The 8,253-nt window shown below is 45.1% G+C and overlaps 1 long non-coding RNA gene across 1 annotated transcript; it reads right to left on the minus strand.

Moving 5' to 3' along the window:
• Positions 1-619: 619 nt before the first annotated feature.
• On the minus strand, positions 620-2,469 carry LOC121660854. Its single transcript, XR_006014791.1, has 3 exons — positions 2,332-2,469; positions 1,074-1,076; positions 620-696 (listed from the first exon to the last, which is right to left on the minus strand). It is a non-coding gene; the product is annotated as an uncharacterized LOC121660854 (long non-coding RNA).
• Between the last annotated feature and the right edge of the window lie 5,784 nt (positions 2,470-8,253).

Genomic DNA, 8,253 nt, shown 5'->3' on the forward strand with positions numbered 1-8,253 from the left:
ACCCTGTCTTTTATCTGATGATGCTCAGAATTGTGGAACTGGATCAAGTTGCAAGTTAGTTGTGAACAAGCACCTGAACGTGCAGAAATTGAAACTAGCAGGGAATTTCAAGTGTGAAATTGTCCCACAGTATGGAAACAGTTTTGGAAAAGTGACAGAAAAAACAGAGAAAGAGTACCCAGGAGAGGGAGCCAGTGAGCTGCTGCTGACTAATGCTGACAAGTGTGAGGTGTTTTCTCTTTTTTGTTTTGTTTTGCTTTCTACACTGAAAATAACACATATAGTGAGACTGTTTGTGCAAATAGGACTGGTAACAAATACCTTAGATGGTAGAGGGAAGAATTTGAGGAGTGCTTGGACTTGTTTTAGTTAGTTGTACTTGAAGATCTTTGTGTAATATTCCTGAAGACAGCCTCAGAATTATTTTCCATTCTTTCTCCCTGAGCTCTTCTAAAAGATGGAAGTAACAGAAAATGGGGAAATGGTTGCTCTTCCCCCTTCAGAAGTCCTACTGCAGATGGGTTCTCTGATAGTCTGGGCAAGGTGTTCAATTGCTTAATGCCCTCTGTCTCCACAGCAGCTATTCCAAAAGCCCACCTTGAGTCCCTTTGGGTCTCTGAAATACCCGCTCCGGAGGAAGTCTATGCCCAAAATGCACGGGGCCTCTGGGCCACTCACAATGAGATGTCTCTTCCACTCATTTCCGGTCAGGCTCACCTCAGCTTCCAACAGGGTCAAATCTTGTGATTCCCCTGTCACCTCAACAATAGAAACAGATTCTGCCCCCACGTGTTGCGATGGGATTATTGTACACTGCACACCAGCGTCAACCAAGGCCTCGTATTTCTGTGGTTCTGATGTGTCAGGCCAACGAATCCACACAGTCCAAAAGACGCGGTTTTCCCTGGCCTCTACCTGGCTAGAGGCAGGACCCCTCTAGTCCTGGTTATCATTCCCTCCCTGGGCATACGTTCTAGAGGTTCCATCAAGGGGACTGGACATGTCACCTTCCCTTCCATTATGCCTGACAGCTTGGCTACGGGCAACTGGAGCTACTTCCCTTCTGGTGGAACTTCCTCTCTGAGTCTTGCCCTCCTTCAATTCATGTACCCGTGTTGCCAGGACAGACGTGGGTTTTCCATCCCACCTCGTCATGTTTTCCCCATGAGGTCACACAGGAAGAACCACAGCTCAGCTCTTAGGGTGTACCCTCTCTCCCTAGCTGGGGGACGTCTGCTCCTGGTAACAGGGCCTCTGGTCTGTACCGATGAGATTTGGAGAAGGTTCTCTTCAATCTCTCCTGAGTTTCTGGTGAGTCTCCTCAATCTTGTTTTCCATTTTCTGTAGGCGTTCTGACAGACTTGTTTGCACAGCTGAGATTCTTGCATGTGTTGGGCCATGCACAGTATCTGCACGTGCCCGGAGCTTCCTCACCATAGCAATCATGGTCTCATTCCCCTCATTCCACTTCATCATTGCTAAAGCAGAGGCATGTTCTTGTGGCCCAAGTCGTATGAGTTTTAGCCACATCACTGGTGTACGTTTTACCAGGTCTGGACTCTTAATTGTTTGGTCATCTGAGAAAATGATCTTTACCACTGCCAGTTCTCTCAGGCATTGACTCCCTTGTTCTGTGGTCTTTGCTGCACGTGGAGATCTTCCCGGCACAGGTGTCTTTCCTTCACACTTCTTTCTTAAGAGCCATGTCCACAGACTGAGAGCTTTGGGCCCCCTTGCTATCCCTTGGTCGATACCCGCATCACGTGACAGGGATCCCAAATGCCTCGCTTCAGTATCATCCAGAATTGTCTTATCACCTGTGGCGTCCCAGATGCGCACCAACCAACTTAATACAGATTCATCAGACCATCAAGCCTAATCCTTTCTTAGGCCGCGAAGGTTTTCTATGGACAAAGACTCAGTAATGATTTCTGGTTCTGATTCCTCTGCTGGCTGTGAGGATCCTGGCTCCCCATCATCACCCACTGGGCAAATGGATTTAGTTTTGTGTTTCCTTTTCTGGACAGGAGCAATTGCTCTTGGCTTAGGCTCCCTGTCTGGTTTAGCTGCAGCCTGAGTGACTGGGGTGTCTGCTGATTCATCTTCCTGCCCCTCTGCCTGTACCTGCTGCCCTACAGTATCTGGCAGTGTGCAATAAGCATTAGCCAGGGCCCAGCAGATTGCAGTGAGTTTCTTCTCACTAGACTTGTCATTGCACTTCTCTTTCAGATATTTACCCACCTCAGCTGGGTTCTGAATTTGTTCAGGGGGAAAGCTCCCCCAGGCAACTGGGGCAGAGAATTCATAGGTTTGGCCTGTGTCCTCCCATACCCCACACCACTCAGAATTTTCCACACCTGGGGCAGGTGTCTGGTCAGCCTTGCTAGAAATCTCAGCCCTGATTCTAGACAAGCTGCAGACTATATAGAGGGAACCTACCAGATGAAACACCAGGAAGGTGGTATCTTTAACATCCAGGGAAAAGGGAACATTCTCAAAAGGTGGCGTACCGGATTTGAAGGGGAAGAAGGAGATGAAGGGCTGGGAAACATCATCCCCTACTTTTCCCCTAACCGACTGGGTGTAATTACTAACAGACCCGCAAAGCAGACTACCGAGACTAGGATGGAGAAACAGCAGAGCATATACATTTCAACAGCTCCCAGTACCTCTGTTAACCTTCTATAAACCATTATTACCAAGCAGATCAATAGAGCAATCCTGGTTCATATCCCTGCTCTGTAAAAGTTATATGCCAGGGACAAAAATACCTCTGTCTGTGGATAGACAAACATGCCTAGGGACCAGAGAGAGATTATTACATCAAACAGCATGGTGGCTACTGACCACTGTACTCCAATACAAAGTGCTTAAAACCAGAATGTAATTATTACTGTTTTTTTCACTTTCTCAAGCCTCATATAGGGGCCAGATTTTGTCTCAGTTTGAGACGCATGTAGGGGGAAACGCTCTGGAAGGAATGTCTCCTCCCCAGAAGTCAGGTTTCAGCACTCCCTCCCCCACCAATATGAAAGGAATTTCTTGGATAAAAGTGCAAAAACCTATTTACTTAACAAGCAGAGTGCCGGCAAGGCACAGGAAACAAATGAGTAATGTCAGATAATAAACTTTCTCGATGTGGAAAAAGCTGGTGGATTCAGAGTTCTTTTCTGTAGCTGGCTCGGCCCCTCCTGAGGTCCGAGGCCAGGGTGTGGCATCCCCGCAGCCTCCCTGCCGGTCCACAGGGTCTGATCATCTGGTTCTCGGATCACAGCTAAGCCGAACAGTTCCAGAAGAAGAAGTAGTTCTGGAGGATTTTGGTATGCCGCTGTAGGAAAATTTCTTGGCTCAGCTAAGAGGCTGGCTAAAAACAGGAAGGTGCTCTCTTGGCTCTGCAGTGGTGAGAACATGGGGGAGTGTGTGAGTCCTTGAATACAAACCGCGCTGAAGAATTTGTCCAGCTTCTCTCCCCCCTCTCCTGGACCCAGCTTAAAGCTGCGGGACCCATTTCTGGGCAATAAGCAGATGGTAGGGGAATACAGTATTATCGTAAAATCACCCCAAGACAATGGTATGAGGGTCTGGTGTTGGGGTCCCTCCCCCTGCCATGTAGCCCTGGGAGAGGGGCCCTGGAGGGGAGGCACGGGGTTTCCCTGCCTCTGCTCAGCCTCGTTCCCGTTGGTTGGTTTATGTTCCCCTGCGCGGGCAAGGACCCTCGGGTTCCGTGACTGGAACAGTTCCTGGGCAGAGCCCCGGCCATGCGGCTGGAGAAATAAACATCTCTGAAACATCTGTCAAGAATCGGTCCATATATATTTCTTTCCCATGGGCCTCCTTGTTTGATACATCGTGTTACAGTATCCCCACTGTAACAAATGGTAGATAATTGCGAGCGGAACCATCCCCGATCCCTAAGCGACTGATGTGTGAGTAAAGAAACTTCAGATTCCTCTTCTTGTTTTTGTTTTGCTATTCCATATCTAAACTATGGAGGAACGGTGGAAAGACTCTTGTCTCTCAGAGCCACATATGGACATTTATCTTAAACTTGAAAAGATTCTTGAACAACGATTTGTAAATCTTAGCTTAATTCAAGCTCAAAAGGGACTGAAACACTTCCTGGCATGGTTGTTTAAGAACTTTTTCTACGTTTCTTGGGATTTAATTCTTACCAAAGACTTTTGGAACACCATTTGGACACAGTTAATTTTTGAGTCAAAATATATGCTGATGGAAGAATATTTTCGTGAATATTATTTAATTACCGAGACTGTTGAGCAATGTCAGCTGTGTCTTGGCGAGGGGAAGCCTGGCTCAGGGACAGTGTGACCCAGGCCACGTGCACCGAGTCCTCTCCAAGCAGCAGTGAGACAATTCCAGCGCGCGGGCAGAGCCACGCAAGCTGCAGTGTCGGCAGTGGAGCAAGGTGTGGTGGGAGTGGCGTGACCCGGCGGTGCCCGCCTGGCCCCGCACAGCGTGTGGTGGAGCGAGCCCGACTGAGAGGGGCGGCGCGCGGACGGCGGCTGGCGGTGGTGGCGGCGGTGGAGCAGAGACACGCGCTGTAGCAGGGCACGGGGGGGTCATCACTCAGGGGCTCAAACTTCACCTAAATGGATTAATGCAATTAGCAACTTGTTTCACTCTGAAAGGTTTTGCCGGGGAAGTTTGTTTCTTGTCTTTTTTTTTTTTTTCTAGCAATGTCAAACATCCCTGCGTTGAAGATAAGGAAAAGAGTTTGGGAGCAGAAAAACTGCAAGCAGCAAATTCACTTTCTTGTTATAGGAACCTACCAAGACATGAGATGGAACTGCATGAAAACCAGTGAAATTTAAAGTGTCATTAGACTTGCTTGCATTTTCAGCTTGTTAATGTTTGTAATTTGTGTTTTCATTGCAAGTGCCTTGCTAGGAAATCAAATATTAGTCAAAGTATTCTACATATTCTTAAGTCTGATTTTTGTCTGACTTGTTTGGCCTTTTTACTGAAAAAATGTTGTAGCTAAGGTCTTACGGATGTATAATTTGTCTCAACCAATTTTATCCTGAGAGCTGGTATAAGAATTTACACATATTTGAAATCATACAAATATGTACTAACCTTCCCAGTTCTGCCTCGGAAGGCTTCAAAATTATTATCATTTGGCTAAATTTTTTGGATTTACTGATTAGTGAATTAAAGAGTCTTAAAAAACACAAGCAAAAGTTACATGAGAAATGACTGAATCCCCCTTCATAAATCTGGAGGGGTAGCCATGGACTGCAAATAGGACATGAATAAAATACAAAAAAGCCTTCTACCAGGTCTCAAACTAATGGGCTGTTGAATTTCCTGCCCTATGTCCTAAAAGAGTATTTTAACTTTGCCTCACTTCTCCTATTTATGCCAATCAGTGTAGTGACTACAGCACATTCTGCAATGCACATGCTTCTCCCTTGCAGGTGCAGAATGTGATGAGAGCAATTTGCTCACTGAATTTCAAAAGAAAAAAGCTACTTGAGATGATACAACTAAGTTTAAAAGGGAATTAATTTCATTTCTAATCCCACCAATAATAAAGCCACAGTTTCTATTTTGTGTCAAGATTAAATTACAAGAGTGCTGTAACCTGTCTCCTGAAAAGCATAGTCCTGATGTAAGGATATGTTTGCATGAGAACATATTGTGGGAAAATGTTTTGTGTGTTAAATTTTGGATCATAAAAACTAATCCTTCATACTGCATAGAATTATCCAGCAGAGTAGGAATATTACCAATGAAATTCTTCTAACTATATGTGAATGCAGTTAAGCAGAAAACACACATCCTCGACAAATCCATTCACATTTATTCCAGGATGCAAAGTTAATAAATTATCCTACAAGAGCTAGAAATCCTCTTGAAACTCAGCTGATTGAGACATGTTAATACATGGACCTGTCGGGGATACACTTCTGTGGAATTTAAAAATGAAGACCCGCTGTACAATTCTGTAATTAATTTCAAAACATACTGAACCAACATCTAAGAGATACAATATTGTGATATCCCTCACACCCACTACGCATTAAAAAACACTGATTCCTGGGATTCATGGGGTGGGGGCACTGACTAATAAGAACTGGGGTTAATAATTACAACTGAATTCGTATTTTGAACTACTGAACTGTAGGTACAAAAATGCTGTTAGTGAGGATCTTCTTGTTATTTCTCTAAGTCCGTGAGAGACTTTTCTCTCTCACAGAAGAGGTAGCAGGGAATGTAAACAACCAAGCCACCTTCAACCTTGGAAAGTCTTGTTTATGGTATAGTAGAAAATATTTTGATAATGGATGTTTTAGGATTTTGGCCAATCGCCCCCAAGGGGTGGTTGGTCCTTTGTCCAATTAGACTATGAAGAAAAAAGTCTATAAAAGAGTGTGTAAAATAATTCAATCAATCAATCTTGCTGCACAATTCCTGCCTGCTGGATCTTCTCCTCCTCCTCCTCCCTATAGCTGCGGGACACGGTGATATACCGTAGGAACCAGGCCTGCGGTAATACTGAACACTGTATGAATACTTACGTCATTGCTTCTGCTGTTTCTATCTTTTCTCCTATAATCTTTCTTCATCACCCCTGTGGACAGCGGAGAGAAATGATGGGACTCTACACAATTCAATGTGAATCAAGCAGAAGCCATTTTATTGATGAACTACTCTCCTTAATACACAGTTTTTGCTTTCCCTACATGCAATCATGCATATTTATTACTGGTTAAGGCCTATTTTCACACGCTACTTTATGCTTTATGATTGGTTCTTGTATGTGTGTCACATCATCTGTTGTGTATGTCACAACTGTCCTTCAGCTTGCATTTTCTTATCCTTTTCTTCCTTTTTCTCAGGATTATGCTACACTGCTTGTTCCTCGTTCGCATCCTCCCCAATGCTGCTTGTTCCTTTCACACAACCTCCCCATGGACTCTTCCTTTGTGTACATGCTCAAGTCCTTCTGTCTTACGTGCTCTGGGTTTTTATCTTATGGCTGGTTCACAATACGTCCATTTTCTAGTAAAAACATGGTTTGCACAGTGGACAACCCATAAACTGAAGAAGATCGCTAGGAAAGAGACAATGTTTGAGTCACGGGGTGGATGTCACAGACTGAAAGAGTTCATGCCTCAAACACTGATAGAGTTTTGCCCATTACAACAAGAACTGTATAAAGAAGCTACAGCCAAAGAAGCCTCTCTGGAGATACCTGACTGGGACTTTGGGCTGTAAGTTAAATCACTAAGATAAGATAAAGGGAAATCCATTCTTTAATCATCTCAGGCCTTGGAAAAAACAAACGAGGCTGAAGGAGAGGAATGCATCCACAAGAGAGCCAAAAGCAGCAGAGACTCTTCCATGGCTAAGTTTGGGGTGGGGGAGACCACAGCCCGCAGAAGCCAGGTTTACACAGACTCCCCCTGAAGCGAAGGGGGGGTGGGAATAAGTGATTTATATTTAAAACAATATGTGGCCAGGATACTGTCTCTTGTGAAATCTCATTGACAGGAAGCTCAGCTAGCACAGACCCTGCCTTTGGACTTTGCTGTTCATAACATCCAAGCAGGAGATTGGGTCCTGGTTAAGGACTAGAAAGAAGTACCACTGGTGGCTAAGTAACGTGGACCTTTCCAAGTGTTACTGACCACAGAAAAAGACACCAAGACAGCTGAACGCGGGTGGACCCATTGCACTCGGGTCAAGGTCTCTGATACCCCGGAGATTTGGACATTTCAGCTGGAGGAGAAGGACAGAAGGCCACAACTGACACTCCACAGGAGTGGACTGGAGCAGCAGCCAGTGTGTTGACATTGGGGAAGCCCCGTGTGCCTACCCACAGACTGTCTGCTAGAATAGTCTGTATGGGCATCCTCTCGTATCTCCAGTCATTGGCAGGCTAATCCTCACCATCACTGCTTTCTTTATGTTAAGCTGTCTCTGTGCCCTCACTCACCCCAGGTGGTGCAGAAGACAACGTGAGAATTAGATTAAAATACTAGATTACACCATTAGAATGTTTCTCTTAATAATCTTACCTATATATTGTCAGTTACGTTTGGGCCAGAGGTGGGAAAATAGTTTTCTTAGTCCTAGGAGAAGAAGTAGCAAAAACCTTTAGCCTTAGCAATTGTTGGGTCTGCAGAAGGCCAGGAAGATGTGAAGACTGGCCATGAATGGCATCGCTGGTTACCTGCAAACTGGTCAGGGATATGTTGTGTAGGGTATATCAGACCGTTGTTCTTT

The sequence above is a fragment of the Corvus kubaryi genome, unplaced genomic scaffold (assembly GCF_017639235.1).
Source record: "Corvus kubaryi isolate FWS band 111438036 unplaced genomic scaffold, C.kubaryi_AGA036_p1.0 36968, whole genome shotgun sequence".
Classification (NCBI taxonomy): Eukaryota; Metazoa; Chordata; class Aves; order Passeriformes; family Corvidae; genus Corvus; species Corvus kubaryi.